The sequence below is a fragment of the Eretmochelys imbricata genome, chromosome 13 (assembly GCF_965152235.1).
Source record: "Eretmochelys imbricata isolate rEreImb1 chromosome 13, rEreImb1.hap1, whole genome shotgun sequence".
Lineage (NCBI taxonomy): Eukaryota > Metazoa > Chordata > Testudines > Cheloniidae > Eretmochelys > Eretmochelys imbricata.
The window spans coordinates 36849001-36868776 of NC_135584.1; the positions used below are offsets into that span (position 1 = coordinate 36849001).

Below are 19776 nucleotides of genomic sequence, written 5' to 3' on the forward strand. Positions count from 1 at the left end.
TCTTGCAAAGATTGCCACAGGTTGACTGTGTGCTGTTTGAAGAAACACTTCCTTTTGTTTGTTTTAACCTGCTGCCTATTAATTTCATTTGGTGACCCCTAGTTCTTGTGTTATGAGACAGAGTAAATAAAACTCCCTTACTTACTTTCTCCACACCAGTCATGATTTTATAGACCTCTATCATATGCCCCCTTAGTCTTCTCTTTTCCAAGCTGAAAAGTTCCAGTCTTATTAATCACTCCTCATAAGGAAGCTATTCCATACCCCTCTCATCAGTTTTGTTGCTCTTTTCTGAACCTGTCAAGGTTCCTCCCCGACTCTGAACTCTAGGGTACAGATGTGGGGACCTGCATGAAAAACCTCCTAAGCTTATCTTTACCAGCTTAGGTCAAAACTTCCCCAAGGTACAAAATATTCTACCCTTTGACCTTGGATTGGCCGCTACCACCGCCAAACTAATACTGGTTACTGGGGAAGAGCTGTTTGGACGCGTCTTTCCCCCCAAAATACTTCCCAAAACCTTGCACCCCACTTCCTGGACAAGGTTTGGTAAAAAGCCTCACCAATTTGCCTAGGTGACTACAGACCCAGACTCTTGGATCTTAAGAACAATGAACAATCCTCCCAACACTTGCACCCCCCCTTTCCTGGGAAATGTTGGATAAAAAGCCTCACCAATTTGCATAGGTGACCACAGACCCAAACCCTTGGATCTGAGAACAATGAAAAAGCATTCAGTTTTCTTACAAGAAGACTTTTAATAAAAATAGAAGTAAATAGAAATAAAGAAATCCCCTCTGTAAAATCAGGATGGTAGATATCTTACAGGGTAATTAGATTCAAAAACATAGAGAACCCCTCTAGGCAAAACCTTAAGTTACAAAAAAGATACACAGACAGAAATATTTATTCTATTCAGCACAATTCTTTTCTCAGCCATTTAAAGAAATCATAATCTAACACATACCTAGCTAGATTACTTACTAAAAGTTCTAAGACTCCATTCCTGGTCTATCCCCGGCAGAAAACCAGCATATAGACAGACACACAGACCCTTTGTTTCTCTCCCTCCTCCCAGCTTTTGAAAGTATCTTGTCTCCTCATTGGTCATTTTGGTCAGGTGCCAGCGAGGTTACCTTTAGCTTCTTAACCCTTTACAGGTGAGAGGAGCTTTCCCCTGGCCAGGAGGGATTTCAAAGGGGTTTACCCTTCCCTTTATATTTATGACAGAACCTTTTCCAAGTCCAGTGTATCTTATTTGAGATGGGGCTACTACATCTGCAAGCAGTATTCAAAATGTGGGTGTACCATGGATTTATATCAAGGCCATATGATATTTTCTGTCTTATTATCTATCCCTTTCCAAATGATTCCCAATATTCTGTTCACCTTTTTTGACTGCCACTGCACATTGAGTAGATGTTTTCAGAGAACTATCCACCATGACTCTAAGATCTCTTTCTTGAATGGGAACAGCTAATTTAGACCCCATTATTTCAGGGCTATACCAAATACAGAAACACATTCATGTCTAGCACAGCTGAGCACATTTTCTTGGATAAATATCATTCATGGGGCTCTGAAATTTCAGGGAGGTTGCACCCTACACCTGGAACCAGATCTGAGATTCATAGCTGGCCCTTCTCACTACAGTATGCAAAACTAAACTGGAGATGCAAACACCCCCACAACCTTTGGATTGTTGGATATCCAGTTGCAAATTTAGCAGCTCACACCCTCCTCTAATTTTTAATAAGTCGTGTGTGATAGAGAGTGCACACAGGGTGTACTTGTGGGGGAAACAGGGGGCGTGGTGTTTGAAGAACTGGGAGAGGGATAATTTGTATGTGTGTTTGTTTTAGGGGAACTGCGGCTACATTTTTGCACACCAGCAAGAGTACATATATGTGCATTTCTGGACATGCATAGGGCTGATTAATTTAAAACGTGTACATGTTTGTAGAAGTGTGGGGGTATTTTTGTTTGCACCCATGATAAAAAGAGTTGCATGTGTTCTATGCCTGGTTCTTTAAGATTTGAAGAAGAGCTCTGTGTGAGCTTGAAAGCTTGCCTCTTTCCCCAGCAGAAGCTGGTCCAATAAAAGATATCACCTCCCCCACCTTGTCTCCCTGTGGAACTATGTATTGCACAGGGTGTCGGTGGCTGAACTGAGAAGTGAACCTATGGTGTATTTAATAGAAAAACCCAGGCAGATTCAATAATTTGGTAACTTTACTTTATTTTTAAAGCCCTAATTTGAACTGGACTGCCCCAATTTTTTTACATGATTCATGAAAACCTCCTTCTTCCCCTGAGTCTGCTCAGGGCACTCTTCACCTCTTTGTTCCTCAGACTGAAGATCACAGGGTCCAGCACTGGAGCAAGGACAGAATAAAAAAGAGATCAACATATCCATCTCCACTGTGTGGTTGGACTTCGGCCGCAGGTAAATAGCACAGGCTGAACTGTAGAACAAGGTGACCACAGTGAGATGAGAGGAGCAGGTCGAGAAGGCCTTGTGCCTTCCCTCAGCTGATGGGGTCTTCGGGATCCTGGAGAGTATTCGAGCATAGGACACCACAACCAGCAAGAAGGGGGACAGGTTGATCAAAACACTGAGGGCTAGGATGGAGGCCTCGTTCCTCAAGGTGTCCCCACAAGCCAGCTTCAGAACTGGGGAGATGTCACAGAAGAAGTAGTTGATCTCATTGGGCTCACAATAGGGCAAGGAAAAGGTCCAAGCCATATTGTCTGGTAGCATCAGAATTCCGCAGAGCCAGCAGGCAGCGGCCATCTTGGCGCAGGCCCTATGGTTCATAAGGAGAGTGTAGTGCAGAAGGGAGCAGGTAGCTCTGTAGCGGTGATACACCATGGCAGCCAGCAGGTAGCACTCTGTTGTCCCAAGAGAAAGGAGGAAATACATCTGGGCAGTGCATCCAGTGAAGGAGATGCCCCCCTCCTCAGAGATTAAATTGGCCAGCATCTTGGGGATGGTGACCGAGGTGTAGCAGATCTCCAGGAAGGATAGGTTCCGGAGGAAGAAATACATGGGGGTATGGAGGGCTGGGTCCAATACTGTCATGAAGATGATGAGGATGTTTCCTGTCACGGTGATGGTATAGAAAATGGAGAAACTTACACAAAGTATTGCTCAGGTCTCTGGATGTCTCCAGAATCTGAAAAAAAAAGAAGTAGGTCAGCATGCTGTGATTCTGCTGTGCAATTTCACTGGTCTAGCTCATCTGTGGAAGGAGGAGAAAAAAGAATTTCCATGTGGTCATTAGGGGCCAGCTCATAGGACTGGAAGAGACCTCCTGACTCATCAAGTCCAGTTCTCTGCTCTCACTGGGAACCACATTGTGTAATCCCAACCATAAAAGGATCCAGCTCCATGTTAACACTAATTAGATTGTTTGCCCCTATTGGCAGGCTGTTCCAGAACCTCCCTCCTCTGATGGTTAGAAACATTCTTCTAATTTCCAAACTAAATGTACTCACAGCCAGTTTATCCCCATTTTTTTTCTTGTGCCAGCATTATCCATTAGCTTCAATAGCTCTTCACCCTGCCTGATGTTTAGCCTCCTGGTGCATTTATACAGGGCAATCAGATCCCTTCTCAGCCTAAGCTAAATGAGCCAAGCTCTTTTAGTCTTTTGTGGTTGGATTTTTTAAAGATATTGAGTTGCTTGGTGGGATTTTCAAAAGCAGCTAGGCACCCAACAGCTAGTGAAATCAAAGAGTGTTTGGTACCTAGGTACTTTAGAAAATCCCACTCAGCACATACATATTTAAAAATCTATCCCTTAGTCGTTTTAGTTTCATCAGCTGGTATAAACTGGTGTAGCCACACTCACTTCAACAAAGCTGTGACTATGTACATCAGCATCGAGCTATCTAGCTAGCTAGCCCCATATACATCTATCTATCTACCTTTCTATCTAGTAACATGCCATTAAAAGAAAAATACAAACTCTGCTCTGAGACTCAGATTGCCACAGTGTAAATCTGGAATCAGACATTTCAATTCAGAGTAGTTACTCAGTGATTACCCTTGTTAGTATATGTTAGTAAATATTAACCCTTTTAGTCCTGTTTTGTCTCAATATTTGATCCATTTGTATATTAACTATTATTTGGAATTTTTAGGATATTAACAAAGAGTATGTTGAATTCTAAGGCCCAGAACACTGGTTCCTGGCTGATATGTAACCCTATTCAGGAATTCTGTGCTTTAGACTGAATATAATAATCCATAGTGTCTCTATCTCTATAAAACTCCAGATATTCATGGGTACCATCCTCTTAAAACACACACACACGCGCACGCTCACACACACACACACACACATAAAATGATAACATATTGTTACATCAGATAGGGAAGAACGACTGTGGGGGAATAAAGACTCACTGAAAGATATTATCTTGAAAAATTGTTAGTCCTCTCAGCTGTAAATAATTATGCCTTCACACATAAATCAGGTAAACTGAGAATGTATAGAAATGCCATCAGAATGTGTGTTTCTTTTAGCAAAGAGGTTTTCTTTGTTTGGAAACCCTATATAATGACACAGGTATGAGAACTTATTTGGGAAATGGAAACTGGGTGACCTTCCAGTTACAGTGAAGATCTTATATCAAGGGTGGAAACGTTACTATCCTTTTGTATTGTGCTGTACTAATCTCTGACTGATAAATATTTGATTAAAAATCCCAGTTCAGCCTGTTATTTTACAATCTCGAGTCATCATTGACTCAGAACACACAACACCCTCGAACAACTAAGAGCAGAGGCTGAGGCTTTGTCATTGATTTCTGTTGTTTCATTCTCAGATAAATGTCCGTGTTCTCCTCTCAGCTCCACGGGTGACTAGGACAACCCTAGCAAGGCTGAATCCATCTAACCAGGAGCAGAACAGACCCCTGAATATCAAACCCTCAGATGAAATTCAAACCACAACAGACTTACCTCTACATCCAGGTAACGCTCCTGCATCTGCTGTGAATGAAGGTCTGGGTGGATCTGACATATTTCAGCTGCTTTCTGAGTCTCCAAAGACAGGTTCCCTTAAACACTCTGGATTTAATTCAGTATCTTTTGAAGGTAAATTTTCATTTATCCTTCAGCTTTAAAAATAAACCCAACAGATAAGAAGGTCGTATCCTGCGAGTGGCTGGATGGAAGGCCTTCATCTCCCACTAATCTCAATGGGAACATCGCGTTACCAGCACCAGCCAGGTTCAGGACATTAATATGTAAACGCTTCTGTTTATTCCTGTGGTCCCTGATAGAATTGCTTATGTGAACCCTTTGTAGCTCTGAGTGTTTGCTTATTTACAACTCTCTGATTTCCCAATCCCCTCTCTCTCCCCACTCCCCACACCTACAGAAATGAGACACTGTCAAGGTTCCTTCCCCACTCTGAACTCTAGGGTACAGATGTGGGGACGTGCATGAAAACCCCCTAAGCTTATTTTTACCAGCTTAGGTTAAAACTTCCCCAAGGTACAAACTATTTTACCTTTTGTCCCTGGACTTTATTGCTGCCACCACCAAGTGTCCAACAAATATAACAGGGAAAAAGCTCACTTGGAAATATCTTTCCCCTCAAAATCCCCCCAAGCCTTACACCCCCTTTCCTGAGGAAGGCTTGATAAAAATCCTCACCAATTTGCATAGGTGAACACAGACCCAAACCTTGGATCTTAAGAACAAGGAAAAAGCAATCCGGTTCTTAAAAGAAGAATTTTAATTGAAGAAAAAGTAAAAGAATCACCTCTGTAAAATCAGGATGGTAAATACCTTACAGGGTAATCAGATTCAAAACATAGAGAATCCCTCTAGGCAAAACCTTAAATTACAAAAAGACACAAAAACAGGAATATACATTCCATTCAGCACAACTTATTTTATCAGCCATTTAAACAAAACAGAATCTAACGCATATCTAACTAGATTGCTTATTAACCCTTTACAGGAGTTCTGACCTGCATTACTGCTCTGGTCCCGGCAAAAAACACACACAGACAAAGAGAACCCTTTGTTTCCCCTCCCCCTCTCCAGCTTTGAAAGTATCTTGTCTCTTCATTGGTCATTTTGGTCAGGTGCCAGTGAGGTTATCTTTAGCTTCTTAACCCTTTACATGTGAAAGGGTTTTCCCTCTGGCTAGGAGGGATTTAAAGGTGGTTAGCCTTCCCTTTATATTTATGACAGACACCCATACAGATCAAGAAAATATCTTTCCCCCAACAGGGGGCAGTGTGTGTGTGCATGTGTACACACACACACAGAGCAGGTCTCATTCCTTCCAGTAGGGGACAATTTCTTATTTGCACAAAACGTATGGGAATAAATATCAGGACTGGAGATAAAATGAAGATGAGAAAAAATAAAATGTAGCATGTGCATCTTCTCTTCCTTCTTATTCTCACAGTCAGTATATGTAACCAGTCAGTATATGAAATTAAATGGGAGATGCCTCATTCTCTTAGGATAATTTGAAAACTCTAGGCATAGAAATTATTTATACATGTTCCCATACACATCTCTCTCTCTCTCTCTCTCTCTCTCTCTCTTCATACAATCTATCTATCTATCTATCTACCTATCTATCTAAAATGAAATCATTGATAGGCAACATGGTCCACTAGGTCGGGTACTGGAGTCAGGAAGCCAGAGTTTTATTCCTAGTAAGATCACTGTATCCCTGACATGCAATTGCGTAGGATGGTGTACACTATAATATATCCACACATCAGCTAAATCATCATATAGAATTAGATAACTGGCCAACTCTTGTAATCTAATCACAAGTTTGCTGACATTTGGTGCTTTTGTGATTGCCCTTGCTTCTGGATTCATGCGGTTAGATGAGAATCTCAGTTTTCAATAAAAATAACCAAGTTTCTAGACCTCATAGTTGTGGAGAAAAACTTGAAAATGGGACTCTAAAGGCTGTGACACCAGAAGGCAAATAAAAAGGCTCCAAAGTCATTATTGGTTAAAGTCTCATGATTTCTAAGACTACCTCATGATTCTGGCAGCCCAACCTATGATCTGTGTGTACTGGGGGTTGTCAGGGCTGTTATACCAATGCAGTGGTTCTGAGGTAGGAGTTTTGGCTAATAGTATTGAAATTGGTTCTCCCCCTGCAAGTCATTTTATTCCTGGTGGGGCATGTTACTTATCTCTTTCTTAGAGGGTAGAGTGTGAGGGATTATATTGCAGCCCCAATTTTAAGTGGGCCTTGTTTTTCTAAGTTTTCAGTTGCCCTTAAATCCTATAGTGACCACCAAACTTGACAGGTTAAAAATTAACAGACCCAGCTTATTGGTTGACCCCTACTGGAGAGCATTCCACCTTTAATTGTAAAGCCTTAATGGTGAGGTGTATTAAATGGAATCCATTGGTTAAATCTAATTTAAAGAAAATCTCTCCTCTAATTATCTGCTAGGGTTAAAAAAATCCATTTTTAGATTTTAGTGATGAAGGTCTATCCCTGAATATCACTCATGCTGTTATGCAAAAATTACAGGTTGATCTGGCTACCAGAAAGAGTTCTTCTTACCCTGTGAAAGATAAAAGAATTTAGTGGGATGCAGATTGTTTTCATCATAAAAAAACAGCTACAGATTATGACAAGGGAACTCAGGAAGGACCTTTCACAGAATTCCATCCCAAAATTAGTTAATTATAGGAAGTTTTATGAAATATTGCTTGAAAAGACAAAGTTGGTTCATCATGTGGCACTGTGGAAGTCATTTGAATCTGCTGCCAAAATGAAACATATGATATATTTTTGGAAACTGGTGGCACTGGGCTCTAAGATTAGGAAATATTGAAGCTGTGATCACCAAGTATATGTAGGAGAAACATTTTTCTGCACTTTGTAATGATATGCTGTCACTTTGCCTCTGTGAATTACAACTGAGAATACCAAATTTGGGACAAACTGCTGAGATATAGGGCAGACACACTCCAAAAATGGTGGTTATTCTCCCATAAAATATACCAAACCGGAAACCAAAGTAAACTTCGGTTTCACCCCCACTGGCTAACAAGAAGTCAGAAAAGCAGTCTCCGTAGGTATTCCAGTCCTTGTACCACCACGAAAACCACTAGATTTAATGATGAGTGGTTATTTAAAACCAATTTAATCAAACAAAGGGCTTATTCTGATCCCAAAGTACCAGCCAGGTACCCAGGTCAATATATAACTCAGGTCTTATCCAATAATCACTCTGTTACCAGTCCTTTGGTATCTAAAATCTAAAGGTTTATATATAAAAAGAAAGAAAGGAAGGTGAGAGTTAAAATTGGTTAAAAGAATCGAATACATATAATAACGGCAAAGTTCTTGGATTAGGCTTGTAGCAGTGATGGAATAAACTGCTGGCTTGTTAAGTCTCTGGTTGCTTCCAAGTCATTGGAAGGTCCTCAGTCCCTTGGTTAGAATGCTCCCATTAGTACAAGTTAAACATAGTCAAGAGGTTTAAACAGGAAAGAGGCAAAATGGAGATGTTTCCAGGGCCTGTTATAGTTTCTGCCAAGTGAAGGGAAACCCATTGTTCTCACTGTGGAAAGTTACAGGGAACAAGATGGTGTTTGGACTTGGGGTGTCATACATAGTCATATTTTAATCAGATAATCTCACATATGCCATGAATTAACTTTTCTGTGTGATCGGTTCTGATAGGCTCCATACCTTGTTCCCTCCCAGAATGGTCTGCAGAATCTAGCAAAGAAGTTACATTTGTCATTGATCAGCAATGCTGTAATAAAGCAGCTGGTGAGGATTTTATGCCTGATGTATTTTAAGAAAAATATTGACTGGGCAGGCAACTCTTTCAGCTAAACTTTTTTCCAGTACAAACAATACAGGGATTTTTCTCTCAGGGTGGGCTACTGGTATTATTATACCACTGTATAAAAAATGGGATAGAAAAGATCCAAGGAATTATCACTCAATCAGCTTATGGCATGTTGTCTTAAAATTTTATACTAGTTCTTTTTGTGGGGGAGGGGGAAGACTAGAGTATTGGGCAGAAAACAGATAAATATTAGCTGAAGAACACCGAAATGGTCACTCCTCTACAGATAGTTGTTTTATTCTTTTATATTTGATCTACATATTTGTCCCTTTTATGGGGGAAAAATTGTATGTGGCTTTTGTTGATCTAACATTGGCCTTTGATTTCATTGATAGGGACCATCTATGGGGCAACTGGAGATATCTGGAATATATTCCATTACTTTTTCTTCTAAGAGCTCTCCATAGGTAAACAGAGGCCAAAATTATAATATGTTTGAATGGGGAACTAACTAATTCCATCCCAATTAACAAAAGGTGCTGTCATTGCTATTTATTCACCCTTTTCCTTTTTATATCAATGATGTTGATTTAGCATTACAATATTTTCCCTCCAAAATCATGGGTTACCCTGTGTGTGTTTGTCCTATTATACACAAACCATATGGGTCCATTAACACAAACTTCAGTCAGACTTGAGTGTTTATTAAATATCTTTGGTTTATATTGTCAACGGGAGGCCCTTTGAGAAATTACTCCAAAACTAAAGAACTTGTTTTTAGTTGAAGATGGCAGTTGCATAAATGGAGAATCAATGGGCAATACTGAGCAAGTTAGATTTTTCTCCAACCTGGTTATCATAAAATTGGTTGTGGGATATACATGTTCACATAACAAAAGAGAAGGCCTCATATTCAGTGCAAATTGTATTGTGTTTCACCAGGGCTCATGGGAGCAAACTAATTGCTCCAGCTCTTAGAGTGTTTGAGGTCAAGCTAGGCAATCAAATTTTGTATAGTGCAGAAATATGGGGATGGAATGATCCCAGGTGATGAGAAATGATTCATAACAAATTTGTTAGGAAGATTTTTGATCTTCCAAATAACACCTCTTCTTATAGCCATGCCAAGCACAATAGCTATTCTGTCCAATGTGCAATAATAACAATTTTTGGATCCACAATGTTTGCCAAGATTTTGCTCAGTCGAACAGCGCAGTTGAGCTTTTGAATGTACATTTAATTGGCCAGAGTATATTCAAAATTCTTTGCGCTCTCAAGGCCTCTGAGAATTGGAGATGATCAAATTTGTAGAATGTGAAGTCACTAATCAAGCTGAGGATAGAAGATGTTAATAGCCAACTAGATGTGGCAGTTGTTTCCATTACAAACATATCACCTTGGTTCCCCCTTCTTAAAATAACTCCCGGGTATGCCAGATATTTAGACAGTTTGCCCAATAACAAGTTAAGAAGGACTTTTACAGCTCTCTGCTTTCAATATATGTGGTCAGCTTACTTAGAAGGCTGATATACATGCACTGAGAAATGTAACTGCTTCTATCCATGAGGCTCTGAGCAGGTGGAAGACCTACTGCATTTTTTATCGGATTGTACTTTGTATTGCCACTTGAGATCAAAATGGCTTTCCGTGTTTTTCTCCCTTTTTCTATGACTGCTCAGAAAATGGTATATTTGCGAGGAACTGGCAATGTATCTGTGATCTGAGTGGTGGCCCGTTTTGTATGGTTGGCCACTAAAATAAAGAAAAAGCAAGTAGCATGGTGATAATATATGGTATAATAGGTTTATACTGGTTTTAGATATGTATTAATATTTTAAAATCCTGGAGTTAGTTTTTAAGACTTATTTTAATATCTTTTGCTGTTGGTGCATTGGCTTATGGCTAAATTGCTATTAATAATCTTGACTTCACTTGACTTAGCTGGGCACCCCCACTTCTGGGAAATGGGGTTGTCTCAGCAATCCCTGTCTCTCTTGGGCCTGGTCAAACCAGTTTAAGCAACCCACTAGGCAGAGGTAATATATCATAGAAAATAAATGTAGAGTGTTGCTGAGGAATTCCTATCTGGGCTGTGATCTGCTTTCTTGTGGGTGTGTCTGATTTAACCCTTAATAACTATCTAGCAAACAATGCAATAACAATCACACGCAGAGATGTACATATTATATTCATCACATATTACAGGCATCTTCCACCTCCTTCAAACCATCTTCTGCCCAAAACTTACTCCCACCATAATGAACTTCACAGTAGAAAAGAAATGGGACTTAGAATCATAGAATCATAGAATATCAGGGTTGGAAGGGACCCCTGAAGGTCATCTAGTCCAACCCCCTGCTCGAAGCAGGACCAATTCCCAGTTAAATCATCCCAGCCAGGGCTTTGTCAAGCCTGACCTTAAAAACTTCCAAGGAAGGAGATTCCACCACCTCCCTAGGCAACGCATTCCAGTGTTTCACCACCCTCTTAGTGAAAAAGTTTTTCCTAATATCCAATCTAAACCTCCCCTACTGCAACTTGAGGCCATTACTCCTCGTTCTGTCATCTGCTACCATTGAGAACAGTCTAGAGCCATCCTCTTTGGAACCCCCTTTCAGGTAGTTGAAAGCAGCTATCAAATCCCCCCTCATTCTTCTCTTCTGCAGGCTAAACAATCCCAGCTCCCTCAGCCTCTCCTCATAAGTCATGTGTTCTAGACCCCTAATCATTTTTGTTGCCCTTCGCTGGACTCTCTCCAATTTATCCACATCCTTCTTGTAGCGTGGGGCCCAAAACTGGACACAGTACTCCAGATGAGGCCTCACCAATGTCGAATAGAGGGGGACGATCACGTCCCTCGATCTGCTCGCCATGCCCCTACGTATACATCCCAAAATGCCATTGGCCTTCTTGGCAACAAGGGCACACTGCTGACTCATATCCAGCTTCTCGTCCACTGTCACCCCTAGGTCCTTTTCCGCAGAACTGCTGCCTAGCCATTCGGTCCCTAGTCTGTAGCGGTGCATTGGATTCTTCCGTCCTAAGTGCAGGACCCTGCACTTATCCTTATTGAACCTCATCAGATTTCTTTTGGCCCAATCCTCCAATTTGTCTAGGTCCTTCTGTATCCTATCCCTCCCCTCCAGCGTATCTACCACTCCTCCCAGTTTAGTATCGTCCGCAAATTTGCTGACAGTGCAATCCACACCATCCTCCAGATCATTTATGAAGATATTGAACAAAACCGGCCCCAGGACCGACCCCTGGGGCACTCCACTTGACACCGGCTGCCAACTAGACATGGAGCCATTGATCACTACCCGTTGAGCCCGACAATCTAGCCAGCTTTCTACCCACCCTATAGTGCATTCATCCAGCCCATACTTCCTTAACTTGCTGACAAGAATACTGTGGGAGACCGTGTCAAAAGCTTTGCTAAAGTCAAGAAACAATACATCCACTGCTTTCCCTTCATCCACAGAACCAGTAATCTCATCATAAAAGGCGATTAGATTAGTCAGGCATGACCTTCCCTTGGTGAATCCATGCTGGCTGTTCCTGATCACTTTCCTCTCATGCAAGTACTTCAAGATTGATTCTTTGAGGACCTGCTCCATGATTTTTCCAGGGACTGAGGTGAGGCTGACTGGCCTGTAGTTCCCAGGATCCTCCTTCTTCCCTTTTTTAAAGATTGGCACTACATTAGCCTTTTTCCAGTCATCCGGGACTTCCCCGGTTCGCCACGAGTTTTCAAAGATAATGGCCAATGGCTCTGCAATCACAGCCGCCAATTCCTTCAGCACTCTCGGATGCAACTCGTCCGGCCCCATGGACTTGTGCACGTCCAGCTTTTCTAAATAGTCCCTAACCACCTCTATCTCCACAGAGGGCTGGCCATCTCTTCCCCATTTTGTGATGCCCAGCGTAGCAGTCTGGGAGCTGACCTTGTTAGTGAAAACAGAGGCAAAAAAAGCATTGAGTACATTAGCTTTTTCCACATCCTCTGTCACTAGGTTGCCTCCCTCATTCAGTAAGGGTCCCACACTTTCCTTGGCTTTCTTCTTGTTGCCAACATACCTGAAGAAACCCTTCTTGTTACTCTTGACATCTCTCGCTAGCTGCAGCTCCAGGTGCGATTTGGCCCTCCTGATTTCATTCCTACATGCCCGAGCAATATTTTTATACTCTTCCCTGGTCATATGTCCAACCTTCCACTTCTTGTAAGCTTCTTTTTTATGTTTAAGATCCGCTAGGATTTCACCGTTAAGCCAAGCCGGTCGCCTGCCATATTTACTATTCTTTCGACTCATTGGGATGGTTTGTCCCTGTAACCTCAACAGGGATTCCTTGAAATACAGCCAGCTCTCCTGGACTCCTTTCCCCTTCAAGTTAGTCCCCCAGGGGATCCTGGCCATCCGTTCCCTGAGGGAGTCGAAGTCTGCTTTCCTGAAGTCCAGGGTCCGTATCCTGCTGCTTACCTTTCTTCCCTGCGTCAGGATCCTGAACTCAACCAACTCATGGTCACTGCCTCCCAGTTTCCCATCCACTTTTGCTTCCCCCACTAATTCTACCTGGTTTGTGAGCAGCAGGTCAAGAAAAGCGCTCCCCCTAGTTGGCTCCTCTAGCACTTGCACCAGGAAATTGTCCCCTACGCTTTCCAAAAACTTCCTGGATTGTCTATGCACCGCAGTATTGCTCTCCCAGCAGATATCAGGAAAATTAAAGTCACCCATGAGAATCAGGGCATGCGATCTAGTAGCTTCCGTGAGCTGCCAGAAGAAAGCCTCATCTACCTCATCCCCCTGACTTGGCTGTAGGAGGTATAAAAATGATTTTTTATTGAGACTGCTGGACACGGACAGACCCTATGGTTTCCTCTGGCTTTCTAGCTCCCTATCTCTGCTGCCATGTTTCAAGAGTTGGTCACAAATTTTATTTATTTATTGCAGAGGGGAGGGGTTCTATGGGAAATACCAAAAATAACATTTTTCTTCAAGAATTGTTTTATTTTTTTATTGAGAAACTGAAAACTCTGAAATACTTTTTTTGTTGTTATACTTTTGGCATCCGAAAAATATGTTCATTTATTTATTGGAGATTTTGACCTTTTGCAATTTGGTTGCAGGAAAGAAAAACATTTCCACTAATGCGGCCCTCCCCCCCCCCGCAAAACATTTCCACTAATGCGGCCCCCCCCCCTCCCCCCCCCGGCAAAAAAAAAGAATTATTTTTCGGTGGGAGTGAAAATTTCTCTTTAAGAGAAAAGCCATTTTCAATTGGTGTGGGGGAAAACATTTCAGCAGAAAAATTTTGACCTCCAGATCTACCGGTTTTATCAAGGGGGATATCTCTTAATCCTGTCTTGGACAAAGCAGACATGTAACGCACTGATACCAACTGTATAGCCCTCATCTCTATATCTCCAACATTGCATCTATAGGCTTTGCGCAAGCACACTCCATATCCCCCTTTACTTGAAAATTTCTGCATCATTGCTGACTTTTCTGAACTATAGGTCATACCCTCAGGTGTTGTAAACACAAACCTATTTGTACTCTTCGAGGACCTGGGCCCATAATTATGATACATTTGTTTCCTTTAAGAAAGCAATTTCTGGCCATTGTTCTCCTGAAAGCCCCCTTCACCTCCTTGTTTCTCAGGCTGTAGATGAGCGGGTTGAACATGGGGGTGATGACTGTGTAGAAGAGAGAGAGCAGTTTGTTGGTAACTGGTGCATATGCAGAATTGGGGCACAGATACGTGATAATCCCTGTCCCGTAGAACAATGTCACCACCAGAAGATGTGAGGAACAGGTGGAGAAGGCCTTATGTCTACTCTGAGCCGAGGGCATCTTCAGGATGGTCAGGAGGATGAGAAGGTAGGAGACCAGAATCAACACAAAGGGAAACATTATGAATAGCAGGGCAACCATAAAGACAGCGATTTCATTGAGGTAAGTGGCTCCACTGGCCAGCTTCAATACTGGGGGATGTCACAGAAGAAATGGTTAATTTCATTTGACCCACAAAAAGGCAAGGTAAATATGACCAAGGTGTGTCCCAAGGACATGAGGAGACCACTGATCCATGACACAGCAGCCATCTCTGAGCACCTGGTATTGTTCATAATGTGCGTATAGCGTAAGGGGTAGCATATTGCAACATAACGGTCATAAGCCATTGCCCTCAAGAGAAAACACTCCATGCCCCGTAGAAATAGAAAGAGATACATCTGCACAGCACAGCCAGCGAAGGAGATAGTTTTATCCTCCGAGAGGAGGTTGGCAAGCATCTTGGGGAGGGTGACCAAGGTGTAGCAGATCTCCAGAAAGGACAGGTTCATGAGGAAGAAATACATGGGGGTGTGGAGGGCAGCATCAGCCAATGTCAGGATGAATATGAGAAGATTTCCAGTCAGAGTGATCATGTAGGTAGCTAGAAACACCAGGAAGAATAAAGCCTGTATCTCTGGAAGATCAGAAAGTCCCAGGAGAATGAACTAAGTGACAGTGGTGTGATTCCTTCCTGCCATTTGGGCTCTGAGTTCCTCAGGACAGTATTTATTCCTAAGGAAAGATATAAGCCAATACAGTACAGATTTCTGAATGTAGTGACAGGTAGGCAAAAACAGGAAAGCTGCTTAGATAACTTATACAAGCAGGGAGTTCCATCCTGTCCCTTTCTTTCGCCATCCCCTTGCTTGTCTCCCTTCCCCTCAGTCTGAATCTTCCCCTGTGCCCTTCCTGGGCCACATTTGGTTATCAAAGCCATCTTGACTCAGGGCAGTTTACCTTCACTTCTATTATTAATAATGGAAGATGGTGGCCATCTTTTTTATGGTCATCCTCCATACTGGCACCTGCAAAGATTGTAGGGGATCATATGGCCTTAAACTCTCTGAATCTATTAAACCATTGTGTAAATGGGAATCAGGCCATGTCAGAGTGATCTTCATGATTCATTCAAATAAAATAATTCATTTACACATTCATTTAACACATTTAAATCATGAAGCCACTCCAGGAGAGCATGGTCTGCTCACAGATACTGCTTAAGAGGAAAAAGAGACAAAATGTGCCTGATAAATGACTTGGATCAGTTCTTACCTTACCTTGTTCAATATCAATCATCTGAAGAGGAAAGAACATTCTTCTCTTAGTTAAATTGTCTGTGGGGAGTTTGGATGAAATTAGTTCATTGTCTAACTGTGGAAGTTATTTCTTTGTAAGGCATCTATATGTTATAAAAAATGTATATTGTAAAAGATAGTGAGATACTCTGTCAGAGTAGGTAGATATAAAGGCAGAGAGTTACTATTGTTAATTCCCCCACCTCCTGGCTTCAGCACAGGAATCAGGTCCATTTGTCAGTTCTATCCCTAGTTTCCACACAATATGGGTCCCTGCATATCATTTTCATCCTCCTCCGACTATCATCCCTCCTAGCTTCAGCATGGGGACAGATCAGAAATTGCATTTGCTAGCCACTTATGTCAAGGAGATCCAGGGCCCTGTGGATGACTGCCTTTTTTATTATAAGAAAGAAAGAAAGAAAGAAAGAAAGAAAGAAAGAAAGAAAGAAAGAAAGAAAGAAAGAAAGAAAGAAAGAATATAACTACCCTTACTTTTTGCTAGTGAATGAAGATTGTCCTGAATCAGTGACCCTATAACAATGTGTGACATTCAGATGTAGACTATGGAATGGCATCTACATAATGACAGTCTTCCCGAAATTGACAGTGGTTTGTAAATCATTGAATCACTGGTATTCATTGAAAATCAATGGAAAATGGGTGCTTAATTACATCAGGTGCTTTTGAAGTGTTACCCATAAATAGCATTTCACAGAATCACAGAATACCAGGGTGGGAAGGGACCTCAGGAGGTCATCTAGTCCAACCCCCTGCTCAGAGCAGGACCAATCCCCAATTTTTGCCCTGATCCCAAATGGCCCCCTCAAGGATTGAACTCACAACCCCGGGTTTAGCAGGCCAATGCTCAAACCACTGAGCTATCCCTCCCCCCACTCCCCATTTGCTTGGGTTCCCCAAAATACAATATTCCTTATCTTGCTCTGGATCACAGAGAGACGTCTTCACTGACTTTGCAGAGTTTCTGTGTATAGGCACAGGTCTTTTAATCATGCTAGATGTACCCTTGGGAAATGACACCACAATCATTTTACCCTCCAATACCAAAGGAACAAGACGTGTTCTAAATATGTAACTAAGTGGCATGATTCTCATGTACATCAGCTTAATAGAGAGTAACTCAACACAGCTCATAAATTTAGAGTTTTCCACCATGGTCTGACCTTTCAGCATTGAAACAAGCAATCCAAATCTGTGATGAAATACAGGACACTTGTTTTTTGTTGTGTGTCTCAACATAGCTTTTTTAAACTATGCAATTGTTTTTAGGTACTCTTCTCATTGTGCAAATTAAATACACCGGATTTTCAAAAGACAACTGAGTAGGAAGAAAGCCTGAGATAGAAGCCCTGGTGTCAAAGGCCTGATATGAGGCCTGAGCTAAAGTAGCGGGCCAAGCTTTGCTGATATAAAGCAAAGTTAGCCAAAGTCAGGCGGTGAGCAAACATCAGGCTCTGCCTCCCTGCAAGGTCACAGAACCTGGCAAGAACAGGGCTGACGTTGCAGAAATGCACATTCCAGAAGAGAGGTGCCAGAGCATCCCAATAGCAAGGATGGGGTACAAATACATTCCCCACAGATAACAGGAACACACTGACCCCTCCTAAAAGATAAGGTCAGAATGAGAGTGTAATAATTAGAGATGTTTTCATCAAACCAACATGTACAAGGAGATGGGTAATAACTACTCACATTAGGAGGCAGTAACTAACTATGTTAGAGGGGCAGTACTAACTTGTTTGTATACAGGTATAAAGAGGTAACTCTGAGAGAGTATCTTTACCCAGCCAAGGGGGCAGTAGAAAGTCCCGCCATTCAGTAAGCTGTTACGGGCACACTGGATGCATGGGATTATAGAATGTCCTACATTGTAAAACTGAGTCACTCTGTATCTCTGGGGATGAGATGTTTTAACCTATATTGGCCCATCGACTTCACAGGAGTTTTGTGCAGATCATTTACTGATTATAAAGTGCTTCATAAAGCATTAAGAGTTGGAATCTGCTGTATTCTATCCCCAAATTCATATCAGTGGATTGCTGCAGTACAATGACTGGGTAAGAAACTGTTGTTTCTCAGTTTCCCAGCACTCAGTAGATACTGGCTCATAAATTAAGTGCAGTTAAATTAAACAGTTGCAAACTGTTTCAAAAGATAAAAATTGCTAAGCTCTGTAATGTAACTGTCGTCTCTCCCCCCACCTCAACATTTGAACATTTCATCAACTGGTTGTGGAAAGGTTTTCTCAGTTGGTTTAATTACCGATACGCAGGAGCACAAATTTATCAGCTCTTTATATTTGTGTGTGTATTTGAGAAAGAGAGAGAATATTTTTTCTTTTGGTCTCCAAGGGCGTCAATGAGAAACCAAACCCAGGCACCAGATTTCATTCTGTTGGGGCTCACCAATATCCCTGAGCTGTAACGACTCCTCTTCGGGGTGCTTTTCTTAGCTTACACATTGACCTTAATGGGGCATGTCCTCCTCCTCCTCATCACCTGCACTGACAACGGCCTCCACAGCCCTATGTACTTCTTCCTCCGGAACTTGTCCTTCTTAGAGATCTGCTGTCAAGGTTCCCTCCCCACTCTGAACTCTGGGGTACAGATGTGGGGACCCGCATGAAAGATCCCCTAAGCTTATATTCTACCAGCTTAGGTTAAAAACTTCCCCAAGGCACAAATTCCTTTCCTTGTCCTTGGACGGTATTGCTGCCACCACCAAGTGATTCATACAAAAATTCAGGAAAGGGCCACTTGGAGTCCCTATTCCCCCAAAATATCCCCCCAAACCCGTTCACCCCCTTTCCTGGGGAGGCTTGAGAATAATACACTAACCAATTGGTTACAATGTGAGCACAGACCAAACACTTTGGTTTTTAGGACACTGAAAATCAATCAGGTTCTTAAAAGAAGAATTTTATTATAAAGAAAAAGTAAAAGAATCACACCTGCAAAATCAGGATGGAAGGTAATTTTACAGGGTAATAAAAAGATTTAAAACACAGAGAACTCCACTCTGGACTCAGCTTCACAGTTACAAAACAGGAATAAAACCACCTCTTAGCATAGGGAAAATTCCCAAGCTAAAACAAAAGATAACCAAACACATTTCCTTGCCTCACTTACAATTTCTGTAATTCTTAGATGGATTATTCCAGGTATGTTTTCAGGAGATGTTGTCCCTGCTTGGCTTCTCTCTCCATCCCCCAGATTTGAAGGTATCTTCTTTCCTTATTGGTCCTTTTGGTCAGGTGCCAACCAGGTTATTTGAGCTTCTTAATCCCTTACAGATAAAATGATTCAATATAGCTGCAAGGAGGGATTTTATGCTACCCTTATCTTTATGTATATGAGGGCCAGTGGGATAATCCACTCCTGGAACTGGTGGGAAATGATTTTTTCTGCCATGAATAATTTTGATTCAAATATTTTCTTCACATTTTTTGAAGGTTTTTCAGGTATCCATTGAAAAAGTGAAACATGAGTGTGGCGGGGGGGGGGGGTTGGTTTGTTTTCAGCAGCTAAACAAGTGAAAGAAAAATCTATTTTAGCAAACCAAAACGTAAACTGGTTTTCAGTTTGCGGCATCCAAGAATTGGGTGTTCTTTCACAAAAGAAAACAATGTTTTGATGGAAAATTTCCTCCGTGTTTATTTGCTCCACAGTCCTTCCCCTCCAACACTTCAGAGAGCTGACAGGTTGTTCTTCTGCAGGAATACCCGATGTGGGGTAATCCTGTAATCAATCTGCACCCCAGACATGAAGATTCTTCTATTTTTCTCCATGTACTTGCATGGTTCCATGTTTTTCTGA

General features: G+C 41.8%; 2 pseudogenes; both read right to left on the bottom strand.

Moving 5' to 3' along the window:
- Positions 1-2289: 2289 nt before the first annotated feature.
- LOC144273222 (olfactory receptor 10A2-like) lies at positions 2290-14331 on the bottom strand (annotated as a pseudogene).
- On the bottom strand, positions 14328-15343 carry LOC144273223 (olfactory receptor 10A7-like; annotated as a pseudogene).
- Between the last annotated feature and the right edge of the window lie 4433 nt (positions 15344-19776).